At 41.5% G+C, this 26294-nt stretch overlaps 1 protein-coding gene across 3 annotated transcripts in view; it reads left to right on the plus strand.

Moving 5' to 3' along the window:
• Positions 1-1684: 1684 nt before the first annotated feature.
• Positions 1685-26294, plus strand: part of ZNF385B (zinc finger protein 385B) — a 369836-nt gene continuing 345226 nt past the window's right edge. For all 3 annotated transcript variants that reach the window (XM_069492682.1, XM_069492761.1, XM_069493153.1), the window contains exon 1: positions 1685-2179. The gene's annotated coding sequence lies outside the window, so the exon portion shown is untranslated. The remainder of the gene's footprint in view (positions 2180-26294) is intronic.

Raw genomic sequence — 26294 nt, forward strand, 5'->3', positions numbered from 1 at the left:
ATGCTTCTTTCAGCTGTTAGGAAATGCAATCCTCAAATTATTCTTCATCATAAGTCTTAGCTAAAGGTGATTAAAAATAGACAGAGAGGAGAGAAGGATATAGTTGCAGTTTGCAGGACATAAAAAATGCACATGCTGCTAAATTGTGCAAACCACAGGGAACACTTTTCACAGGTGTTCCACTCTGCAGCGGTTACTTATTTGCCTCCAAGTGCAATCCAAGGTGTTGACTGGAGGCCTTAAGGAGCCCTCACCCTTTCTCTGCAACTTAGATTCCTGGAGATTCCAATACCTGTCTGAGCTCAGTGGCAACCACGGTGACAACCACCCTGTTCTCAGTTCTGAAGTGCATGGCACTGGAAGCTTGGTGTTCCTCTTGAAAGGCTTTTGCCTCTGGAATTTGTCTCAATCTGCCAAAGCTTCATCTTACTGACCTTCAGGGATTCAAGAAAGACTTGTTTTCAACATAACCTTTATTAATGGGAAAAGATCTTAAGATCATAATATTGTAAAAGATAATGTAAGCAATTATCATAGCTTATGCTCTTTTGGAATACAGTAATTGAATTTTGGTGCTTGCCTCCTGTAGCAATTTTAAATAGGGTACAGTTTTAAGAATCAGCATACCCATAAGTGTCTGTCCTTAGTAATAAGTGCGACTGCCTACCTGGATGTGAAGATATTTGGATTCTAAAAATACAAAGACTATAAATTGGATGTATGCCCTTTCTCACGCTGGTACCTCAGGTGTGCTGGCACTTGCAATAACCCTAAATTCTAAGGTGGCTTATAAACACAACCTGCTCCTTTAGAAAGCCGTAGGATGGTGTGTGTGTGTGTGTGTGTTTGTCAGATCTCAAGCCCACCCTGGAGAACAGCACTGGCTTTGGCTGGACGCTAAGATATTTACTCTGGACGATGCCAAGACATTAACAGCTGCAGGATTAATTATTTATGGAGTTAGTGTCAATCATATGAGACGAGAACCGAGAACCAAAAAATAATATTTTAAAATCATATTGTAAAAAAAAAAAAAAATTCCTGCTGTAAAACACAGCTCTCTTGTCCTTTATGACTCTTGAACTTCTCCCCCCAAGAAGCAACCTCAGAAAACTGCTCTTTTAAAATTATTTTTCCTTTCTCCTTAAATGTTTTCTAAGTGCTTTCCCTTTCAGAATCAAGCACCTTGGCCACGTTTGGACTATTTTCCGAAGATGCCCTACATCAGGGTAACCGATGACATGTTTTATTTTTGAAAACTTAAACACAGAAAAGAAACCCGGAGGAAAATGCGCCCCCCGCCCGGGAGTCTTTCAGCTCCTCGGCGAGGCTGTGATGCCTTCTGCGCTGCCGGCCTTCCCGGCTCCGCCAGAAATGCCAAGGCTGCTCGCTGTGGTCTGTGAGCCCAGAGCTGGCCGAAGAGGAAAAACAAATAGTTGGTCTGACTATCTCCAAGGAGAGAGTTTCACTCCGGCTTGACTAATATTTGAAACATCCGCCCCACCGCGCGACTTGGCATCTCGGTTTAGGGACCTCTACCATTGCCAAGAATTTCTCGAGGGACGCAAGCCCTGGGGCTGAGGACCGCGCTGGACCCCGTCGTGGGGACCGAGCCTCCTCTCCCTCGCGGTGCGCGCACGCCTGGAAAGGCGGGATTTAAGGCAGCGATGCTGCGGGAGGCTCTGCAGTGTCAACGAGCCCCCGAACGGTCCCGCCTCATTCACCCGTGTGTGTATGCCTCGCAAGTCTCTGCTTGGTAAACCGTCACAGCTTCGGGCGCGAGAGTGGCGCTGGCGCGTCCAAACCCGGGGCTCCTCGGCCAGGCCAGGGGGCCGGGCGGGCTGCTGGGCCGGGCGGGCGCACCCCGCGGGCGCCGGCACACGCCCCTCACCTGGGCGAGGCCGGGCGCGCAGGCGCTCAGCGCGGGGGCCGCGGCCGGGCGCCTCAGCCCCGCGCGGGCAAGAGTTGGACAGTTCCGGGGCCGCGCCTGGCCGAGCTGTCGCCAGCGCCACCTCCACTGCCGCTGCCGCCACCGCCCGGGCTGCAGCAGCTCGCGGGAGAGCGTCTGCGCGAAGCCCCAGCGCAGCCCTGGCGGGACCGCCGCAACCGCCAGAGCGTGAGCAACAGCTTCCTGGCTGGACGAGCCACTGCCCCACGCGCCCGCGGCCCGCGCGCCGAGGTAAGCTCCAGGCGCCCAGCCCAGCCCGGCGCCCCCGGAATGGGCGCCGCCTTCCGATCGGCCCCCGCCCTCTTCTGCAGTGCGAGCGGGCACCTGGGCACGCCGCCCGAGGGAATGGCCGGGAGCCCCCCTCCCGATAGAGTTTGCACTTTGTCCTGCGGTCCCACTTGTAGAGGAGGGCGCCCACGCGCTGCTCCCCAGGCTGTAGAGGCGAGGCTCCTGCTAGTCTCTGGAGTTACGATTAGGTCGAAGAAGCCAGAGGAGCAGAGGAGTCCCCGGGGTAGGCTGTAGTTCCCAAGGACGGATGGGGAGGATGGGGAAGGGGAGAGGCAAAGGCGAGTGCGCCGCTGTGGTTAGCCGCAGCGCTTCTGCCCACCTGAGCTGGGAAGTTTGGGGTTTGTCTTTCTCTTCATTACAGGGAAATGGGTAGTGTGGGGACAGAGGTGTGGGAGGATAACAGTCGAAGCCTGGGGTCCCAGGAGAGTTCTGCAGCGAACCAAGGTGAGATGGGGACGATGAGGCAGAAAGAAGGTCCCCAAAGTTTGTACTTGCTGGGAGCCCTGAGGGGCGGCCTCCGCTACTAAGCACTAAGCGCTGGTGAAGGTGTCAGCGCAGGGTGGGAGGACACTGTGGGACTGCGGAAGGGACGAGAAGAAGAGAAGGGGGAGGACCATCTGCTTCGCCACTGTTATGTGCGGGGGCCCGTGGGGAGAAGGGAGAGCTGGCAGGACGATGCTTCCCGGAATGCTTCCTCAGACTGTGGAGGACAAACAGTTTTTATGGTGAACCTGGATGGGGAGTGCTGTGGGTCCTTCAGGGAAAATAAATTGCCAACTGCCCCCTCCCCCCACCTCCATGAATACAAAATAAACGCAGTTTTGGAATGCTCTCAAAAGTTGGGGAACATCTTTCTTCATTTTCTTCATTTTCATACAGAGTCGAGGTTTGTAGTTCTGTTTGATTTTGCTTTGCTGAGAAGCGATACACCAAGGCTAATGCAAACTTTGTCAAGATGTGGCAATAGATGTTCAAATAGAAGGAACAAAACATTTGTGTTACGGGGCCCAACCTAAAGCTTGGAAACTGACAGCTTCCACACAATTCATGAAATTGTGGTAAATGTTTTTGTCTAATTAAAAAAAGCCTTTTCATAAAGTCAATAAGCTACATCTTAAAGTTGAAGGTTTTGGCTTGAAAGAACTCCCTTAAACGTTTCAGGATCAAGTTTCACTGGTTTTTGGAGTCCTTTAATCTTATTTTGATGCCATACGTGCATTGGGCATGTGCTGCCCCTTCCCTGTACTAGATAAAGGGCTTCAGAATGCAAAATACTGCATTGTAAGTTCTGTTGTTACTTGAGGTTTTTAAGATGAAACAATGTTTATTTGATCAAAATGTTGGTTGCTTTTCAGATTCTATATCCCCATAAATTAAGTATTTGTGGATTTATAATTCACACTCTTACCCATTTCCAGAAGTGATTTGAGGAAGCTTGGGATGACAAGCACAAATCAAGTAGCTATTCTTGTAGATCTCCTTGACCTCTCTTGCGTGCATTTACAGTGAAATGCTTTTGGGAAGGTGAATTCTCATAATAAAGGAAACATTACTGTCCTTTCTGGAATCATCCCGGTGATATTAATGTTTTGCAATATAATTCCTTAAGTACTTCATTTGCATTATATTATTTTACATTACATAAGTAATGACCTCTTTATAGAAAATTTAATAACCACTATCATGTATATTAAGAAAAATAATGTTGATATTTTACAGCGTTTTAACAATATACAGATTCCCAGAGCAAAAAGAGAACGGTGAAATTTAATGTATCCTTTTTGAACTGAGGCAGAAAGGAAACCAATGGAGGTGTCTCCTTTATAGTCAAAACAGAGAAGGAACTTTCATTAGTACTTGTCACCTAAACACTGCCAATTAGTGAGATCTGTCAGCAGCTGGAGGATAACTACAAAGTACAACTATTATGTGAGGATCTATCAAAGTATAGCAGGTGCTCTCACCATTCTTTTTCTCAGGCAAGTGACCTGGCTCAGAGAAAAAAAAAAAATCTTCAAAACAAACTGTTCTGAAAGGTGAAATGTCTACACAGAATAATGCTGTGTGGAGTTGGGCATGATGAAAAAGACAAAGATCCTAAGTCCTTGGACTAGCCACCCCTTGCTTTGCCCTTAGACATTTTTCTTCCCACTGAATTTGAAGATGTCATTGCCTGATTTTTAACAGCAACAATTTATATTAAAAAAGACATGAGCAATTAGCTAACTTCTCATAGGAGTGACTGCTTCGTGTGTAAAAAATCTTTGTTCACAGAAATAAAGAGCAAAATCGGCTTTCTGCCATTCCTATAAGATTCTAAGTCTTCAAAGGTATAAAGAACAGTGAGTGCACGTGTCTGTCCCAGTTTCCCATGGCTTTTTATGTGTTTCTGTTTTTTTCATTATAACCCCTTCACACTATTTCATTATCTCTATTTTGCCACCTCCTGTTCCTGTCACTGTTCCCCCTACGTCTCAACATGGTCTTTTAACCTTTTCTTCATTTGAAAAAAAAAAATTTCTGAGGATTTCTTTTGATGTTTGTTGCTGTATAGATTATAGATTACCTCCTTTTTGCTCTTTTGTATGATACTTTTTATACAGTGGTGTCTTTTTTATTAGTGCTAGATTATTTCTTCCTAAAGTGACATCTTAGCACTGCTTTCCCTCGTAAATTTCATATTTACATTTTGAACCACTTAAGAGATAGTTTTATGTTACTCTTGGGTGCCTCAGCTCTAATGTGTCTAAACTCTAATTAATATCTTTCTCCTAAATGAACAGGGTGATTCTGTGTCTCTGTGTCAATTTTCATATTTTTCCAAGTCACTGAGGATCTTCCCAGTATCTTTGCTTTCTGCAGATAATTCACAAATAATTCCATGGACTCCATCTTCATGATGCCTCATGATGCCTGCTTCTTCATCTTTCTATTCCCATGGTGACTGTCTTTGTTCAGTCTTCTTATCTCTTTCTAGAGACTACCTTGATGGCTTCCTGACTAGTTTCCCATCTCTAATCTCTTCCGTTTCCAATCCATTTAACAGTTGGTTTTGCAGAATAAGCTTTCCAAAGCAGAGCCAAGTTCAGTCACTGGTTATTAAACTTTTCCCCAGCGCCTGACCAAATGACATATAAACCTCTCCTCAAACAGTTAAGACCCTCTGCTGTCCATCCTCAAAGTAGCTCTGCATTTTTACTTTGATCTCATTGATTGATTCACTCATTCATTTATTAATTTATTCAATGAATATTTGAGTGCCTACTACATGCCTGGCACAGCTCTGGGTGATAATTTTAAAAGCACCCTGTGTATTCAATGTTGGAATCCACTGTTGAAATATAATCTCATGTGGTTGAAAAGGGGCCCCAGAAATCCCACTGGCCTCCTCTCCTGACCTTAGCAGTCCTGAGACATCATCACAGAGTCAGGAGTCTCCTAGAAACAGTTTGACCCTGCCACAGACCGAAGGCAGTGTTTCCTTAACACATAGCAGGTCTCCGGGTTCTGCATCTCTGCTTACGTTGTTCCTTCTGCCTGGAATAGGCCCCCTCACTTCCCTACAGCCATTTCTACCTGTCAGAAAGTCGGTGCAATTGCTGCATGTTTCCTGATCTCCCTCTGCACTCCAGCTTCTGCTCCACCAAACCCTGTTACATTTTGCTTGACTTCTTCCCTTTGGAGCGTGAGTCAAAGTCTTCCTCTTATGTATGTGCTTTCTACATTCTCCCTCAAGGGCACTGCACCAAACTTGCCTAACCTTGAACCTTCATTTCCTGAAATACCCAGCTCAGGGCCTGACATATTGTTGGACATCAACAAATAATTTAATTAGTTGGATTGACTTCTACCCAGTTCTTGAGTCCCAACTTGTGTAATAACTGTTTTGTTTTTTTTTTTTTTAAAAAAATACCTCAATTTGGTTTTTATAGTAGAGCCAGTGCTTCTTAAACTTTAATGTGCATATAAATCATTAGGAAGTCTTATTAAAATGCAGATTCTGGTTGAGCAGAATCTCAACCAGAGCAGGCCCGACTTTCTACTTTTCTAACAAGCTCCCAAGTAATTTTGAAATAGCTTATCCTTGAACCACATTTTGAGTAGCAAGGTAGTAGATGATATTTAACAGGTTTGGGGGTTCTGACAGCCCCTGTCTCTCTGCTTGGAGATTTTCCTACAGTTAAAGTTTGTTTGAATGTTACTTTCCATTTTGAAAGTACTGTAGGCCTGGACATGCTGTCTAAAGCTGAATGGACAGAGAACACTCTCCCGGCAGGGGATCAGCACACACACCTGTCACAGCCAGCTTTGGCCTCAGGGTGCCTCCAGTAATGCCTCCAATGCCTTCGATCACTGGATCACTGGGATGGTGGCTTATGTCGTGCTGCTGGTTTTCTTATCTTGTTGCTAGGCAAGGCAGGGGCATATGCGTACCCTGATAGCACTGAATAAAACCGGAGGGACTTTTTGTGGCGGATGAATACGCAAGAGGCAAATGGTCAGGACAGCTCTGATTCTGGTAGTGGTTCTGCAAGGAAGGAGGAGAGTGGAGAGTAGGCCTGGTTGAGGAAGCACCGTGTGAGTGGGGCATTAAAGGACAGTGAGGGCTTCTTCAGCGTAATAAGGCCCCACACTGTTAGAAGAGCTTTGGGCATAGTGAGCCATGCGCTAAGACGATCAGCCCCTTTATATGTGCTACCACTGCTGCGACAGAACTCGGGAATGCTCAGGGTCTCCGGATAAGAAATCTTCCAGTCGTGAGGCTAGTACATCGTTACTCATAAAAATATAAGGACTCATTCTATGGCTGTGTCTGTAACTTCTATATTTACAGACGATAGTTTAAATAATGTTATCCACGATGATCAGTTGGCATTAACAGATTACATTCTGATGGGTTACAGCATCATCTCTAACGTCCAGGTACAGACAAGATTTCCTTAGCTACAGAAGCACTGCAAGGGTGTGTTTGGTTTTTATTTTCTTGGGTTCATTTGGTTAATAAATACACAACATGATTTATAAATAAATAAATAAATAAAGCTGAATGGAAAGTTTGGTTATTCCCTTGAGTTTTCCCCTTATTTTACTGCTACGTTATTGCAATTGCTAGGTCTCCCTACTGTATTTTTCTCTGGCCAGTTGCATTGCTTTGTTATACATTCCTTCTCATTTTCCCATTATTTGCAGATTGTGGCTATTCTCCTTTCTCACTCTGCTTTGATTTTTTTTTTTTTTTTGTCTTTGCTCTCTGGTTCTTGAAATTCTCTTCAGGTGCCTTGGCTGACTCCCTACCCCACCTGTTTTTCTACTGCTTCCAAAATTTTCCAGTGAAAGAAGCATTGAAATAGGGCGCAGGAGACTCAAGCTCTTGTCTGCCTTATTGCAAGCATGAGACGTGGGGCAAAGCTGTTTCTTTTCTGGGCTCTTCTATCACTTGTAGATGGAGGGCGTGGGTTACGCAGCTTCCTGGGTCTACTTCAGCACCGAGATGCCATGTGGGTTCTTCACATGAGGCAGAAGGAACAGGTTGAGGGGAGGAAACAAATCGTCTGACGATGCTGGTGTTGGTGTATGCCCCGTCTGGTGTTCCCGTTTCAGGTTCCTGTTCTAGATAAACAACTTGAACTTTCATTGTTGTTCTTGTACTAATCAGAGAAATATTCATACTTTTTAAGAAAATGAATATTCCTTGATATCCTCTAATCCAGTTGTTCTCACCCCTGGATTCACACTATAATCACTTCAGGAGCTTAAACAAAATAGTGATACTCTTAGCTCATATGTAGGGAATGGTTTAATTTTTCAGTATTTTTCACACAAGCAATTCTAATTTCCAGCCTAGGTAGAGAACTACAGTATCTGGTCTGTAAAGGCATTGTAATGTGATGATTAAGAACATAGCATTGTTCTGAGTCAAACTGTGGCGTAGCCACTCACCAGCTTGGAGAGATTGGGTGAGAGAGAGGTCACTTAACTTCTGTGGGCCTCAATTTCATCATCTGTGAAATGGGTTGACTTGGTTGCTATGAAGAATATGTGAGATAATGTCTGCAGAGCCAGCGCTGGAGTACTGTGCACTGTTGTTGTTCAAGACATGAGTAGTTGTTTATCATAATAATCATACTGTTACAGCTTACACTTCCTGAATTAGTTAAGGGTCATCTTGCCTTAGCCAAAGTAATGCTCTCCTCACCCCCTGTTCAGCTTCAAGATATTCAGCACAGTATAATCAGTTTGAAAGGAAATTTATAAGCATATTTTTCATAAGTCAATGAAAAAATACAGAAGGCAGCATAGATACTAATAAAAAACAATCACCCCTTTGTTTTTGATCCATTTGTTGCCATATCAACTTTATGATCTCATAAATTGCAGAGATGGATTAAAATACATATAAACTGATTCAGAAAGATGACCAGATTTTCATACCTATTTCATGAAAAATGACATTACTCTTTTAGTAAAGACAGTTCTGTCATCAACAAATAAAAAAGATTGAAATTCATGGGCCTAAGAGAGTATTTTATTTTGGAAATAAATATGATTGTACAAAGCATTTACATTCCTGATTTTATAATGGGAAATGGAATTTAAAAATAAAGAAGAAAAGCACACACAGAGTGATATCCTGTGCTGTGCAAGCTAATGCTAATCAACTTTTTCTTTTCTTTTTGGCTGAGATTCCGAAATAGCCATTATGATATTATCTTATCATTATATCAGCAACACAAAGATTAGGTAAATGTATGTAATATTAACTGAGGGCCCATATTCCATTTTTTTTTCTGTAAGCATCTGAAAATAAATAAAAGAGGTGCTCTGTAATTCTGGTGGGCCTGGCTAAAGGTACCACATCATGATTATCAGGGATGGTTATACTGACATCCTTTGTATGTGAAATAACTGCAGATGAGTAGTACTGTTTCCTACTTTTTTCTCTTGGAGTAAAAAAGTTTCATTTCTGCATTATTTACTTTTTGATCAGGAAGAGTATTTTTATTTTTCAGTTAAATCCTCACGAACAGCCTAATGTTTATTTTCCATAATATGATGTGTACTTTTTTATAACACAAGAAGATATAAAATTTTTAAAAGTACTTTGAGAAGTACTAAGAGAAGTACTAAGTACTAAGAGAAGACCCATTGTGAAAGATAATGAGCTAATTCTTATAAATCTTTGCTCCAATACACTAATGTTAAGTTTGTGTAAAATTTTACACAGAGCTGTGATTTTTGATGTGTATTAGTTAAAGTAGTCAGTCTGCTGGGTAGTCTATGAAGTAAGGTTTTCATAGTCCAGAGGCCTGGACTCTTGGTCATCTTATGCTAATTTCAAACCAGAGTTCAGATTCTAATTCTTCTCAGGCTTACTAGATTGCTATTCCTGTGAAATATTAGCTAAGGATATGGAAATGACTACTATTTGGTCAAAGACAATCATTAAATCATCATTGTGTCTATAGAGTTAAAAGTGATTTCTGTGCAAAATCTTCACTGATAAACTGAAAAATGAGAACCAGAGAATTAACAATATTTAAAATTTGAGCCTAGGGAAATAAAACACTATAAGTAAGGGTAGAAAACTTCTACTGCTATTAACACTAGCATTTAAACTTCACCTAGAAATTGTGTGGACCCTGCAATGTTCTTAGATTTGATACTTTGGAGGTGGGAAAACTTTTCCTCATAGGCTTAGGGACAGGTATTACCTTATATATTATGAAAAATCTGATGCTTAGAGTAAGAATACAAAGTATAAAATACCATTGTTTGCATATAAATATATGTACTTGTAAACACAGGCAGGCATTGTGATTTTATATACCTGAAGTATTTTTATTTAAATAGATTGGTCATTGTACATGTTCTTAGATTTCTGGAAATGCTAATAATTAAATGTATCTCATTCCCTGCATATGTTGCACTATTGAAGATGGGAAATAGTAGAGCCTAAAGGTTAAGTTAGGCTCTGGAGTTAGACTTAGTAGATGCAAATTCCAGCTCTTCTACTTATTAGCTGTGTGACTTTGACAAAGGTATTTTACTTCTCTGTGCCTTAGTTTCCCAAGTCTAAGAGATGATAAAAGAGCCTTTCATGTGATTGTTGTGAGATAAAATGAGTTAATACACACAACATACTTCACAAAGTTCTTGGCACCTACAGTACTCATAGAGGTAGCCATAGTTGTACATTATACAATTTAATTATTAATATCAAATACTTTAAAGGTACGCTGATTTCTTTGCCAAGACAACTTTTGCAACTCTGATTTTTGAACCTTAAGTTTGAAACTTACTTGGTATATTTCAGTTGTATATTTTCTGTTTTCTCATATACTTTTCGTTATTTACTTTAAAAAAACAATGAAGTGAAAGGGAAAATAGAGGTGTGGAATTGTAAGCACTATAAGAACTCTTAAAAATTTGTTACCATGTGAAGCTCAGGTGGATTTTTACTAACAAAATATATAATGTGGCTTCTAGGATGTTTGGAAAGACCAAGTAGCTTACTTAACACATAGCTTTTGAAGGAATGTGCTTCCTGAACTTGGTACTCATACATAAACCTGGACTGTTTGGAAGTGACCAAAATTAGGGAATGATCCAAGTATAGGAGCCAGGGTCTGTGTAACTAGGGAAGACTTATTGAAGGACGGTCTCTTCTCAGGCACCTGAATTGTAATTGGATAGTCACCTCTCCTGAGTTCATAGGCATTTAATACCTGAATTGGATTTTCTAAGTTGGAATTTATAAGGCCAAATAATTGGTAAGAGAAAGATATAATTTGCAGGATTGCCAAAGGGTTGAAGTCCTTATACACCTCATTACTACATGTATGGTTCTTAATGGTCAATCTCACTTCCACAGGAATAAAATCTTCAAGGCTCATAATGGGGAAGGTAAGACAGACTTTTCATTCTGTCCCATGCTTGCTGTCACCAGGCTGTTTCTAAAAACATCCCTTGGACTTTAGCAAATGAAAGAAACTCTGGGAGGTTGCTAAAATTGTAGATTCCTACAATTCACCCTTGGAGGCTCTGACTCTCCAGGTCTGAGATGGGACCCAGTAAGTATCCCAGGTGACTGACAGATCACACTTGAAGATTAGTACCGGTTCTCAACTGGGGATGAATATCAGAATTACCTGTAGTTCTTGGGGAAAAAATCCGGCTAAATATACCAAGTTCAATTCCCCAGTGCTACATTAACCACAGGACACTCTCTCCTTAAGTTGTCCTGGTATTCTTCACCCATGTGTAACCTGTCCTGTGTGAATTCTGGAGAAGCAGGCTGTGCTCTCTCATTGTCTACGCACTGGCCTTTACCCACGGATTTCACTCTACCACAGTTTCCATGCCGCTGTGAACCGCTAGTCACTTGCATCAGTATCCACGTGAGCTCACTCGTGATACATGGATTCCAGGGCCCAACCTAACACTACAAAATCTGACAGGAGGTGGTGGGTGGTGAGGTCCTGGAGCCAGCATTTTTTCTTGACTCCCCAGATGATAATTATGGCTGGATGAAGTTTTCTAACCAGTGTTCTATGGCAGTGATCCCCAACATTTGTGACACCAGGAACCAGTTTCGTGGAAGACACGTTTTCCACTCATGGGGTGGGAGGTGGGGGCGTCACTGCCTTGACTCCACCTCAGATCATCAGTCGTTGGATTCTCATGGGGAGGGTGCAAACTGGATCCCTCGCATGCCTGCGCAGTCTGTGGTGGAGCTCGAGCTCCTACGAGGGTCTGATGCCGCTGGGGATCTGACTGGGGCCAGGGCTTGGGCGGTGATACGAGCGATGGGGAGGGGCTGTGGGTGCAGGTGTGGCTTCTTCCTGCCGCTTGCCTCCTGCTATGTGGCCTGGTTCCTAGCGAGTTAGGGACGGAGACCACAGTTCTATGCGAGGACAGTGCCAGTGGTTTGTGTAACCACATCGAGGGCATTGACCAGACCCCTGGTATCAAGACGACCGTGACTATTTAATGTCAGCAGTGTCTCTTCCCTTGCACATCTCCAGGCGTCTTCCTGCTCTGCCTCCTGGGAACAGCCGTGTCCTTGTGGTTTTACGGTGGGAAACAACAGGCTCTTTTCTCTATGGTCTCTTCTTGTCTTCCCTTTTCCACAGATGCCAAGGAGAGACCGAGATGACTGTGCCAAATGTACAGATGTGGTGGCGCACACTCAAACTGCTGCTGTCCTGGCAGAGACCCCTTTAAGCCCTTTCAAATCCTTGAATTCCCTCTTGCCTCACTGTGTGTAGCTTACATAAGCAAGGTTTAAATTTGTCGAGAATTTCACAGGTTCTCAGATCTGTTGTCTTCCTCTCATATTGCATTGGAAAAGGAAAAATATCATGTATTCTTGGCTGTCATGGGTCAAAGGTAATCTGATCTTTAGAAATACTTGATTCTTGAAATCATGTTTCTGAATTATCAAGAAATTATCAAGAATTACAGCAAGAAAATTGTTTACTGTGTATGTGTAACAATTCTGAGTCTTCAGGGTGCATACTTAAAAATGCAAACTGTAGAATTTTTTTATGTCGCTATATAAAGGAATGAACAAAAATGACATTAAAATTTTTAAGCATTATGTTATGAACAGCCCTAACTCTGATCATCGATTATTGTAAAATCCAGCAATAGTGTTATACTTTGTTAAATAATGCGTTGTTATCTATAAAACTTAAGAGAGTGATTGAGGGGAAAATAGCACAAAGGTTGACAGTTTAGCATCTCCTCATTCTAGGGTCATGTTATGATTGAACCCTATGTCCAGCATGAGTTAGTCCTCTGAAATGTCAACTTCTTTCTTCAGCTATAAGGAAAAGCTCAGTGGGAACTGAAGGGAACAAAGGTTGGTAAAGGTGGGTGATTGGCAAAAAGGTATAGTGATATAACCAACCAAATTAAAATGTGAGAGGGAATTATGCATATAGGAGATAGCAATGGTTAGACCTTACAGATCTTCTCAAGAGGCAAATTACTGGTCACATGGCAAGTTTATTTTCTAACATTAAGAAAAAAAAATTAAAATGCAACATCTGAGCTGTTCCACAGGGCTAATTATGTTGGTGATTTGAGGAACCCTCCACGGGATAGATTTTTAATAATCCGTAGGGCCTGTGCTTAATTGGGGAGGTCACACCACTCCAAGGGCTTCTTGAACTAACCCATTTCTTCATCTCTTTCAAGCCATATTATGACCATGAGAAAGTGTGCACTATGATCATGATTTCAGCACTGCCCAAAGCCACTCCAAGCAGCCCAGCATGATGAAAGACACAAAACAGAATCTTTGTGAATCTCCCCCTCCTCCGTGGCTGCTGTTTCTTAACCCCCTTTAGCAAGAGGACAAGGCATGTGCCTCACCATCTGGTGCCAGATAAAAAGGCTTTGAGCAGACATGGTAGTTGCCTGCAAACACTTGAAGGGATGACATGTGAGTAAGGAAGTATTTTCATTTTTTGAAGTTCCAGCAGGCACAACCAGATTTAATGGGTGGGATTAGAGGGAGGCAGATTTCAACTCAATGTGAGAAAGAACTTTCTAATGATTCAAACTGTCCAATAATGGTATGGCTGCCTTGAAGTTTCATGCTTGCTCTAGTTGAAAGTATGTGGTGGATGAGGGGATTAGCCACCAGAAACAGCACAGAAGGAATTCCTACATTGAGTGGAACCTCAATTGAGCTGATCGTGGCAATCTGTTCCCTCGTTGGCATTACTGATAAAATAATTTGAGCAATGGCTATAGGGGAAGAAGATATGTAAGAGAAAAGGTAGGGGAAGAGGTGTTCCTGAACTCCTTAAAAGATGAAAGAACAATTATTTCACCTTCCTCCCCACCCTCTGGCTTTTTATTATTTTCCCAGCTTTTAAGCACGTTGCACTTACTGAGCACCTGCTATGTGCCATAATATTATCTCATTTAATAGCCAAAGGCACAAATCTCAATGTGTTTCCTCTTAGGTAGAATTCTGCAGTTGTTTCCTGACCTTCACACAAGGATAAAGGTCTGTAGTCATCTTCAGTGAGTTCTCACAGGTTGTGCTGTTCTTGAGCTAACATCCTTTATAATCTTTTCATATTCCCATATCACTTTTTTTCTGTTTCTCTTATGGTGCTTGCAATATTAGATTGTAATATGTTTGTATTGATTTTTCTCACTAGATTGCAAGCTACTTAAGGGCAAGCCTTTGACTTATCAAATTAATGACTATACAAGTGCCAGGTAAATAGTAAATGCTAATGTTTATTGACTAAATATTTGGTTAATACTCCCATCACACCCCTCCCCCAAGAGAAATACTTGGGATGACTTTTTATCCTCAAGGTAAGGAATTAAAAGGAAAAACATCAGAATATTCTTTCTCTTCCTGACTTTACCTCTTCAATCCAAATCACATCCTAATTACCTATCCCATCCATTCTGTTCTGGGGGAGGAGGGAAAGATAGTGAAGAGAATGAGGCCAAAAAACCCCTAAAATTAAAGAAGAGAAAACTACATCTTACAGGACTCCTTTGTTTCCCCAACTAGATGTATTGCCTTCGGCAGCACTAGCAGTAGGACGAGGGGGAAATCCTTCTTCTGAGATTAACTAGCTGTGTGAACTGAAACTAGTCCTGTGGCTGCCTCACTGTTTCTTTCAAGATGATTTTTGGGGCTCATTTGTTTTTGTTTTTTTTTTTTTTTTTTTTTTTTGTTGAGACAGAGTCTCACTTTGTTGCCCAGGCTAGAGTGAGTGCCGTGGCGTCAGCTTAGCTCACAGCAACCTCAAACTCCTGGGCTTAAGCGATCCTACTGCCTCAGCCTCCCGAGTAGCTGGGACTACAGGCATGCGCCACTATGCCCGGCTAATTTTTTCTATATATATTTTTAGGTGTCCATATAATGTCTTTCTATTTTTAGTAGAGACGGGGTCTCGCTCAGGCTGGTCTCGAACTCCTGACCTTGAGCAATCCACCCGCCTCGGCCTCCCAGAGTGCTAGGATTACAGGCGTGAGCCACCGCGCCCGGCCTTTTGGGGCTCATTTGATCTTTAATTCTGTAACTCGTAAACTCCTTTCCTTTCAAAGGTTTCCTGAATTCCTTTTCCTCTAGGTAGAATTCTAGAGGCCAGAATGATGCTGACAAGAGAAGCAATGTTAGGCTTAGAAACCTATTTGGGAGGTAGCAGTGGGATGAGACTGTGTCCTTTGTGATCTGACTCATCCAGATCGAGTCCCTGCTGTGTGGCCTTGAGCAAATTATAAACATCTCTAAGCGGATGATTCCTCTCCTGTAAAATGGGCATAACACTATATATCTCATAGGATTACATGAACTCAATGAGATAACATATATGAAGTGTTTTTCCTGGACTAGAAACACAATGAGCCCTTGGAAAACAATAGCTGTTAGTATTTGGAAATAGCCCCCTCTGTTTTTTCTTCCTCTTTCCTCTGAATGACACCCACACACAAGTCCTGAACTAGTTTCCTTGGCATGGGTTTTGTTGCACTCTTGAATATTGTTTCTCCTCCATCTAGAGTTATTAGAGGGCAGTCAAGGTCCCTTTCTGGTGAGGGATGTTCCTCCTACATGTATAATGGCCAAAAGAGCACCCCATTTCACAGTGGTTGGGAATATGCTTATTTTTGTATTTGCATAGAAGACACAAACACTACTGAGGAGACACTGGCAATGGATGTGAGGTCATATATCTTAATACTACACAATGTATCACACTTAAATCAAGATGCCTTTATTTGAAAAAGCTTTGACTGAGCAACAGTGACACAGCAGCTCCTGAGCATGACAATAAATAGACACCTTATAAAAATTTATGAAGTTCAGATTGTAAAGAACAAACTGCACATATTGAGTGGTAGCACTCTTATTAAAATAATTTCATCTTTAAGTCCATTGTCTCCGTATCACCTATCATAGAAGCTCATACTATGGCCAGATACCTCAAAAACCTGTAAACTTTTATGTGGGCTTTTGGAAAGGGATGATAGTTTTACAAGATATGATTTTCTCATCTCACCAAATTAGATTATTTGAGATAGCGTCCCTGGATGTGAAATTTCAGTCCTGAGTAAATCCACACCTCTGAGACTCTGTGCAGCCTGCTAGCAGAGTGGAAATGGAGCATAATAAATCTGCCCTGAGCCCATTTCTCTCCACACAGCTCCATAATTCATTCTTTGCTTGGTACCCATGACTGATTTTTCACAGCTAATCAGTCTGCATCCAGGCTGGCTCCTTTCATGTGCAGTACCTCCTCCTTGCTCCAGACCTCCCCTCTTGGCATGCTCAGCTGCTCCCAGGCTGCTTTCTAGAGCTTTGTGCCACCACAGACCCTGTATCCAGGCTGTTCGTGATCATTTGGCAGTTACTCTAGTTTTAGGGTGGCCTCTTTGTTGAAGCAGACTTTTAAAAAGATACTCTGTTTAAAGTGAATCAAAATAGATAATAGCATCTCTGGAGTGCATCTGTAGGGCCAGTGAGTATTTCAGTTTTTCTTCCCTGAGTCTCCTCTGAGGGGACAGAGGACGGGTGACCTGCTACTAATGCCACTTGCTTCTTTATTCTAGTCCCTTCCACACCATCCTTGAGGAATGATTCCCCATTGCTCCTATGGCTTCCCTACCTCTCTTCTGGTTCAACAGTGCCTTGGTCCAATGGCGCTACCACCACCTGCTGCTGCAAAACCAAGAGTGACAGCAAGTGACTTGCAAGGAACTTGGGATAGAAAAAAAAGGGGGGGCTTAGGAAAACTTCTTCAAGGTGGAATAGAGACAATTGTACTAAGCCGTGAATTTAAATACATGTTTTCTGGTCCTGTTTCTGCCCTTAATCATTGTTGGGAGATTGGGTGAGGGATTTCTCTTTACTGGCCTTCATTTTTGACATGTGTAAAACAAGCAGGCAGGAATAGGTAAATTTTAAGGCAAAATTCTATAAATTACAAATTATATAGATATGGAAAATTGACCTCTCTTCCTCCATATGGTTTAATTCAATAGTTAGTTGTTTGAAAATAAGCTAGTGCACTCTGGGGCTTTGGAAGAAGAGTTTTCAAGAGAATCATGCTACCCGGCAGGGTGTTGTGTGAGGGCCACACAGAAATAACCTTGTGTAGAAGGTTGTCAGCTATAGCTGGTCAGAGGGCAGGCACCTGGAGCAGCAGTTTGATGAAGAATAGAAGAATAGAATGCTCAGTGGGACAAAAAGCAATAACATCCAACTTGTCAGTTTTAGGGGGAGAGTATCTTTGTGTTCTTCAATGATTTTAAATGTTATTCATTAAATAGCTTGTTAAACTTTCTAGAATGCTTTCACCTACATTATTCATTCACATTCTCTTCAACTCCCTGAATTTGGTAAGAGCCTCTATTTCTTGCCTAATTTTATAGAGGAGGAAACTGAAGCACTGAGAAGTGACATAATGTGCTCCAAGTGGCATGGCTTGGTGGCGACAGAGCAGCTCTGGTGTCTCCCTGAGGAGCATATACTCCCCGCTGCTCAAGGTGGGTCCAGGGCTCAGCGGCATCTGCATCCCTTGGAAGCTTGTTAGAAATGCAGCATCTCAGGCCTCACCTTAGACCAACTGAAACAGGATCTCCACTGTAAACCTTCAAGTGTTTTGTTTGCACATGAAGTTCTGAGAAATACAGTAATCTAGTGGAGCCTCCTGCCTCCACTAAAGGTTGTCTTCTGTTTCATTCTTTGTGTACAGGGTCAGGCCATGAGACTTCACTGAGAGGCTGTTCTGTAGAGGGAAAACATACTTAAGGTACCTCAGGACAGCGTTCTGGGACTTTGTACATGAAATAAAACAGAAAGAGTTGGTTTTGGTGTTCCTATGCAGGTGGAGGGATTATTTAGAACCATGCAAATAAATAAGCAGGATGTGAAATGCTTGTCTCACTCAAAGTCCTTATACATTAGTTCCTGGGCAAACCCCATTCTAATATCACTGCCTTATATCAACACACTCCCATTTGAAAATATGCAAATGTAACAGGACAAGCAGGCAACATACCTGATTAGACATCTCAGTGATGAGAACAATTCAAATTAGATCTTGTACCTCTGTGTCTGAAATGACTTCAGATGCTAAGGCTGTTGATTCTAAACTCTGAAAAGAGCTAGATGCTTTACATGAATATGGCTTTGAAATGTAAACATAAAAGTAAATGAATAGCACTAAATTTGTGACATAAAAATGCTCTAATTACTATTTTGGTAGTCAGCAAGTCATCAGCTCCTCCAAGGAGATGACTTTACATAGTCAACCAAAAGTGTGTATTCAGGCAATACCATGTGCAAGTGTGCCAGTGGAGAGACTGTAGTCTAAGAAGAGAATCTTCGAAATGTTCTATTTATCTTTCATCATCTTGCAAAAAAACAAGTTGGCTCTGAAAAAGTCCTGCCAGCCACATGACATGACAACTCTTGACAGTGTCAAGATAATTGGATGGGACAGACAATAGTGACTCATTTTGTCCTAAGGTATCCAGGACCACCTTAAACATACCTTACATTCTAGGGCACCTGATATCAAGTTGTAAATATGGGATAATGGATGATTTCGCTCTTGCATTCCTTAGGAGGTCTCTAGGATCCAATCAGTGAAACTCTTGCCAGTTTCCTAACATGACCATCTGAAAGGGTCATCTGTGCACATGTTGCTTTGCACATACAAGCCCAGAAAATGAAACAAGGCCTGCAAATCTTTACAAATATGATTTGAAAAATATGATGCATGTAATCCATATATTTCTTTTATATGAAAGCAGATGTGACATGCCCTTTGGATGATGACTTTATCTTTGATCCCTGTCCCCATCAATTTTAGTGGCACTTGCTCTCAGATTTATAGGTAGAATGACATTTTTGTACTGGCTGAGTACCTTGGGTCCAACTGCCTTCACTAACCACAGCCCATTTACTGTCCAGATTTTCCATTTCTTTAGGGTGGCATTATGTTATGTCACATTGTACATCACTAGTCCTTTTATTTTTTTCTCTTAGCTGTCTTATATTCTCATCCTTCTTCAACTTATTGTATTGTAACCAATCAGATTACATGACCCACCAAAGAATTGAACTTGGACAAGGTGGCATATTTTAGTAAATTCATGTCAGTAATATGATGTCAGAGCATGCTATCTATATAGAGAAAAATATTCTATAATGGACTATTCCTAGTTTATTCTTCTGAGCATCTTAAAACATTGCCACCTTTTTAAGGGGTATTAGAGTAGTTTCTGGATTGAGATAATCAATTGGATCTGAGATCAACATTCTTGTGTGGTGTTTGGGTCATGAAAATTATACTCCTGACATAAGGAGAAAGGAATATCCCAGGTATATGGATATTGTACATGTCACCAAGACAAGGTTACAAAGAAAGACAATGGAATAAATAATCTCAAACATGGCTCTTTAAGCTTAATAGTTTATAGATGTCATCATTCATGAGAGAGTTATGATTTTACCCAATGCTATTTGTGTTTGGATGATCCTCTGTTATTAGATTTTTATGTAAGTTCTGAGAGTGATAGAGTTTGAGATAAGTAGTGTTACCTTCTTTTCCTAGGCCACAATTAAATATGCTACACATTTTTGAAGCCTGGGAATCATACTGATTTTTTCCTCCCTCCCCTGACCTTTTTGTACTATTCATGAGCCAAATGGTTTGATCTGCTTATTCAAATAATTCTTTTGGCTGAAAAATTATGATATTTTCACTTTGGTTTCCTTTGTTTTCTTCCTTCCTTCTTATTCTTTAATTTTAAATCTTGTCGAGATGGAAATAACAACAATACCAACCAGGGGCCACGGAATGCTTGACTATATGTAGTAGTGTTTTAAGCACTTAGCAGCTATTATATAATTTAAAACAAGGTAGGCACTATCATACTCCCCATTTTACAGATGATGAAATCATAAGACTATATTGATGACAGAATGTGGTCTTGAACCAAGGCCTCACTGACTGACCCTAGAACCCACTTTCCTCATGAAAACCATAGTGTAAGAGCAGAAAGGAAATATAAAAATCAGCTAGTTCAAACTATTCCTTTTACAGATGAAAAAAATAGGTAAAGAGAGGTTAAATTCCTTACCTGAAGTAATACAACTAGCAAATGGAAGTGGCAGTTTCAATTATTGTCTGTTTTCAAGGAGGTTATGCAGGTATTTTGTGTTCCATCTAATTGGTCATCTTAGGTATCATGATCAGGTATGATTTCTGGACCAATCTGCTATTACAAGGAGTATGGGCTCATTGTACAGAATTGTTCAAAATGGCTGCTGTCTCACTCCCTTCTTGCTAGGGGTTAAGAGGAATTTTTATAGTTGGGCAGACATTGCAAAAGCTGTTCACTGAATATGGTTGTTATCTCCCAGGGCTGGAGGCCCAGTTCTAGCCAGACTCCCGCAAAGCCAGGAAGCAAGTCCCTGCTAAGGAATTTTCCATGTTATTAGGATTTCTTCTCCTCTCAAAGTAGATCAAATCCAGGGTGAAACCAGCCTGGCTTCGTTGTTCTTCACTCAGTCCACTCTCCAGGCCCTGCCTCTATGTTGAAGGGAGATTGAGTTTGACAGATGGAAACCCAGCAGCAGTCCTGAGACTGGCTGCCAAATGGGACACAGGAGGAGGTGATCTGATGGGTTGTGGCATTGAATTGAAAGGGCACAGATATCAATGCATCGATGAAGACAATGAATGGTGACCTTCTTGAGGAAATAGCAGTATTTTCCATCACTGAATGAACCTTGTTGAAGGTTTGGAAAAGAGAGAGGCAGTTACTGGGCAAGGTATAGCTTTCTGAGGTATACCTATATCAGAGGTATATGGATAATAGATAACTCAAATATTTAACTTGCATAATAGTGCTTCAGCATAGATGTGTGTCTCAATTGGACTTTTTTAATACTCCATTTTTCTGATTACAAAACTAAACTCATTCAAGAAAAGTATGAAGAAAGAAGTTGTGATCCACCGAAATATATGTGCAGGTTGAAGGGTGAATTGCTGGGATAGAGTTGTTTTTTTACCTGGATGTGCATTTCCTTTCCTTTCCAAGCAGGTAGCCAGGCCTTCTGTGTTCCTCTTGCCTCAGAGGAGAGTTGTGCTGCAGAGGTAGTAGAAGTTGCCCATACTAATGAGAGACGCTTTGGTATTCTAAGGGCAGCCTGAGGGCATTTTATCCTTGGGGGAGGAGCAGCAGGGACCTTTGGGAAGATAAGCAGGAAGATATAAAAGAACAGAAAGAGAGGGCTTGATTGCCTAAGGTTTGTGGTTCCAGTGGTCTGCTTCTTTGTAGCACCCCAGTACTCTGGCAGGACTTTGGGGTTAAGGGGTGATACACCTAGGGAAGCTATGTATACCTGGCGTTGGTAGAAAATCTTACAGCGTCTGAAGCAGGCCCCCCTCAATACCAAAGTCTTGAGAGGCCTTCAGTCCATCAGTTTTCTTTTAAAACTGCAAATGTAAGCATGTTTCCCAGTGAAAGATCCCTTCAATGACTTCCCATCTGTAGGAGATAAAGAGGAGTATTCCAAGCAGAGGAAGTCGGATGTGCAAAACTGTTAATACGAAGCTCACAGCACATGTACTCTGTACCAGTGACTTTCTTCATCTGGATCACAAGGTCTGTGTTGATGAACAGCTGGAAGGAGGGGCAAAGGCTGCTCATGGGGGCCTCGACTGCCATCTGCTGGGATCTCTGTGGGCCAATGACTTTCAAACATCTTTTAGGAGCATACGTAGTTTTTCAAATAAAATCTTACACAGAAACCCAGGGTATGAAGTAGATAATAGTGGAGAGGCACACCAGGGACTCCCGTGCCTTCCATGCACCCTTGAGTTCCTGAGGCATTCTGTGGGACCATGGCTGTGGGTAATGGGGAGCCCATTATCTGATCAGATTTGAAGTTTTATAAGATGGCCACAATGGTGTATGACCACAATGTATGAAGATACATTAAGGGACGAAGACCAGGAATGTTAGACTGGATGCAAAGAGACCAATCTAGAAAGGAGAAATTCCTGAACACAAACTGGTTATGTAAAAATAACTATATTTCTCTATGAATTTCAGTCTCATAGACTATTATGAACTTCATTTGATTTGATGGTGAAAATTTAGTTATAATTCAGGGTCACAGTCTCCTTCTCTGACTTGGATCTAATCCCAGGGATGTTTATACACATAGTAAAAGCCACCACTTATTCAAAACTCAATTATATAAAAAGCAGGCACTTTACAAAATGCAACTCATTTAATTACCATAGTAACCCTTTATGGCATGTACTGTTATTATCTCCATCTTACAGATATGAGGAAACTGAGGCCCAGAAAGTTGAGTTATTTCTGGGATTTAAAGCTCGGTAGCCTGGCTTCCGGCACTCCAGTATCTGGGTTGTTAACCCATGCAGCTGCCATATGCAGGAATCTGTGGGGAGTGTATCATTTCATCCTTGGGAATGATCAGTCCTCTCTGGCATCCACTGCCATTGAGGTTTTTTTGTTTGTTTGTTTTTAATCCCATCTGGTTCTAGGACATCATCCACGTAGGTTGCTCTGCATCTTCCAGAATGATTCATCCAGCTACTCACAACCTACACTATGACTGGAAGAAACAATTTGAGGCTGTCTAGGACTCTATCCACCTAAATTAGTGGTTCTTAACAGGGATTTTGCCCCCAGGGGACATTTGGCAATGTCTAGAAACATTTTCGGTTGCTACAACTTGGGGTGAGGAGTACGCTACAGGCATCTGGAAGATAGAGGCCAGGGATGGTGCTAAACATCCTGCAATGCATATGACAGCCCCCACAACAAAGACTTATCCAGACCAAAAAAATGTCAATGGTGTCAAGGTTGAGAAACCCTAACACAGACATGAAATTACATTTTAGCAATTTTATTTGCAGAGTTGTTCTTTCTCCCCAGAGCTCTATCTTTCTGGGAAGGCACTGACTCCCTTTGTTCTAAGATCCCACCAAACCCTCTAGAGTTTCTGATACCTTTCCCTGCATCAGGGCTTAGTGCAGGGCTGGTGAGTGGGTTGGGACCTGGGCCCTCTTTTCAGGTACCCTTTTGTGTCAAAACTCTCTGCACTTAATCTCTATTTCCCCCTCTCCTCCTTTTACCTTGTCTGAGTGTAGGAAGCTTTGCTCTTACTGGTTGTATTCTTCCAAATCTATTGCTCATGAATTATTGTTCCTCTACCTTTTGAAACTCAAACTGCAAGAATTGATTACCTTTTTCTCTGCTTTATGCTATGTAATCCCTTTCCTGGGGGCAATAAATATAGAAAAGTCAGCAGACTGAATGAAGTTTTACAGAAATGTAAGGAAAACCTTTATTTGTCCATGTCAGCATTTTTCAATCTGTATTCTAAGGACCACTGTCTCTGGAGATGTCCATAGGTTTTCTATGAAAAGGGGAAACTGCTGCCTGTGGCCTCCTTTCTAGGGATTCACAAGTTATATACATATTCTTAAAAGCTTGGAAAACCAAACTATTTAAATTTGTTTATTTCAAGGCTTCCCAAAAGTGTACAACCAGAAAAACCTTTTTTTTCAAGGAACCCCCAAGCACAGTTTGTACATAATTTGAGAAATGCTAGTCTATGTGATAGATGTGGCCTTTATCAAAACGTTGGCAGGGAGAATAGGGCAGGTTCTAGAGATATTAAGTTAGACTTGATGGTACTTGATGAATGATTGGTTATGGAAGGTAAGGAAGCAAGAGAAATCAATGGGAAAATATAGAAACTTCAAAACTGAAGGAACAAATTTTGTAACATTCCTTATATATCACAAAGTATTAGGCACCAGGGATTTAAAAAACTATAGACCACTAAATGATAACACAGAATTTCTCTCCTAGATTATTGTAACGGCTTTCTAAATGGTCTCCTACTTTTCATTCACTTCCTCTTGTAATCTCAACTCCACAGTGTCAGCAAAGAAATTTTAATAAACAAAGACATAATCATGATATTGCTCTTATCCAAGAACTCTGATGGTCCAGTTTTCCACACAGACAATCCAAATTCCTTTGCATGGTATTCAGAGGCCCTTGTCAAAGTCTCCCTGAATGTGAATGTAACCTGGTGTGGCATTTAGTGAGCGGTTCTTACTCTGCAAGGTGTCACCATGCACTGCCAGTGCTTATGTGCTTATGTATCTTTTAGGGACTCTGGCGGACAAGGCAGGCTGTAATGGGGGATCGTGCATCTGTCCCAGCCCTGTGTGAATGCCTTGATTCTGTATGCTTCGCAGGTGTGTCTGTACCGTAACCTAACCATACAGCGAGAGTGAGTGTGGTTTGTCTTTGCCTATACGGGTTCTTCCGTTTGCCCTTCCAGGTCCACTCTCACCCTTGTCCACTCTGTTCTGTGCTCTGGGAGGCTGACTTCTTTGTATTTCCCTGCCCTCTGTCTTAAGTTGGGTTTGGTTAATGGGAAACGTTGGCAGGAGTTGGGAGGGAGGGAGCAGATTGAGATCAGAGTCTTTATTCCCTGGACCCCTCCCTGGCAGGGTTTTGCAGGCTGGCTGTGTCCTGTGATGGCCTCTGCTCCCCTCCAGGTGGCCTCCCATCATCCTTCCTCCTCCCCAGGTTTGTATAACTGCGTTGTCTCCTCCTTTCCCCTTGGGTATGGTTCCTGCAGGATCTTTATGGTTCGCCTACATCCTGCCTGTATGCTTGTAAATAGTCCATTAAAAATAAACCCTTTCAAATTGTCCCAGTTTGAATGTTGTATTTCTTTTCCACGGGGACCCTAACTGATACATTTGGCCATCTGAAACACTGATATATTTGAGTGTCTGTGAATGGTAAAGATTTAAATGATAAAGAATTAAACAGAGACAGTTATTACAAAATGTCCATTTTGGTGTTTTGCCTCCTATCATTTCAAATATCATAAAATTATAAAATGGAATATTAAATTTAAAAGTAACTTTGAATAAGGATAGTATTTATTTTCTGTTCAAGAAAAGTCATTTCTTTTGTAACCCATTGACTGGAAAATTTTTCAGTTCTAATAAAAATTAATGGAAGAGAGCTCTGAGTTGGTTTGAGTGGGGGGGGGTGGAGAATCCATTTGCACATAGTTCTCTCTGGTAAGGACCACAGGGTTATGTATGTTGGGAGGTTAGTCAGAGGTATTTTGGAGTGAAAAGACCCAGGAATCATTGGGGGGCTCAGTGGCTTCAACTTTTCCAGCTGGTCTTTAATTAATGCCAGGTGAACTTTCAAGGATAAGTAAGAGGCTATCAGCTGACTACAGCTAAGTAGTTTTCTTCTGGAGTCCGATGTGAATCTTCTTCAGGGGAAGAACTCTCCAGAAAGAATCCAGGTAGGAGTGCCAATTCTAGATATTTTTCCTGCTTTAGACTGTTTATAATATTATGTGTTTTTTGAATTTGGACAGAATAGATAGTGCTGATGCTAAAGGACCACTCTCTTGCAAAGAATAGCAAAATGCCTTTTTTTCTTATTTACAGTAATAACTGATATTTACCTCTCAGTCTATTTATTATTGGTTCATATTTTTCAAGAAAAATTATATTTTGAAAATAATTTTATATAAATTAATTTCACCTTCTGTGATTCTAGCCGTGAAAAAAAATTTCAAATTACTGATTCTTTTTAAGGAAAGAGTGAATAGTTCTCAAATATGACAGACTAGAGATATATATCTTGAAGCTTGCAATATTCTCGTTAGCTATTTTTTACTTATAGATCTAGCTATATAGATTTTTATATATCTGTCTATATATAGCTTTACATCCCTTAGAAGCATGTGCTTTCCTTTTCCTGAGGAATCTTGTTTTGGAAATGTCAACGTAACAAGCATTTCCTTTGCAGATGCAGAGGGGAAGGGATCCTATGTATTATAGCAAGGATATCGGGGCGAGGTTCTGCAAAGGACCGTAACCGTACTTCTCATGTGATTAGAAATGAGGCACTCCATGTACATGATGATTGTGGTGTGACGGTTAAAAAGACAAATCTAATGTATAAACAGGATTTC

The sequence above is a fragment of the Eulemur rufifrons genome, chromosome 1 (genome assembly GCF_041146395.1).
Source record: "Eulemur rufifrons isolate Redbay chromosome 1, OSU_ERuf_1, whole genome shotgun sequence".
NCBI classification, from domain to species: Eukaryota; Metazoa; Chordata; class Mammalia; order Primates; family Lemuridae; genus Eulemur; species Eulemur rufifrons.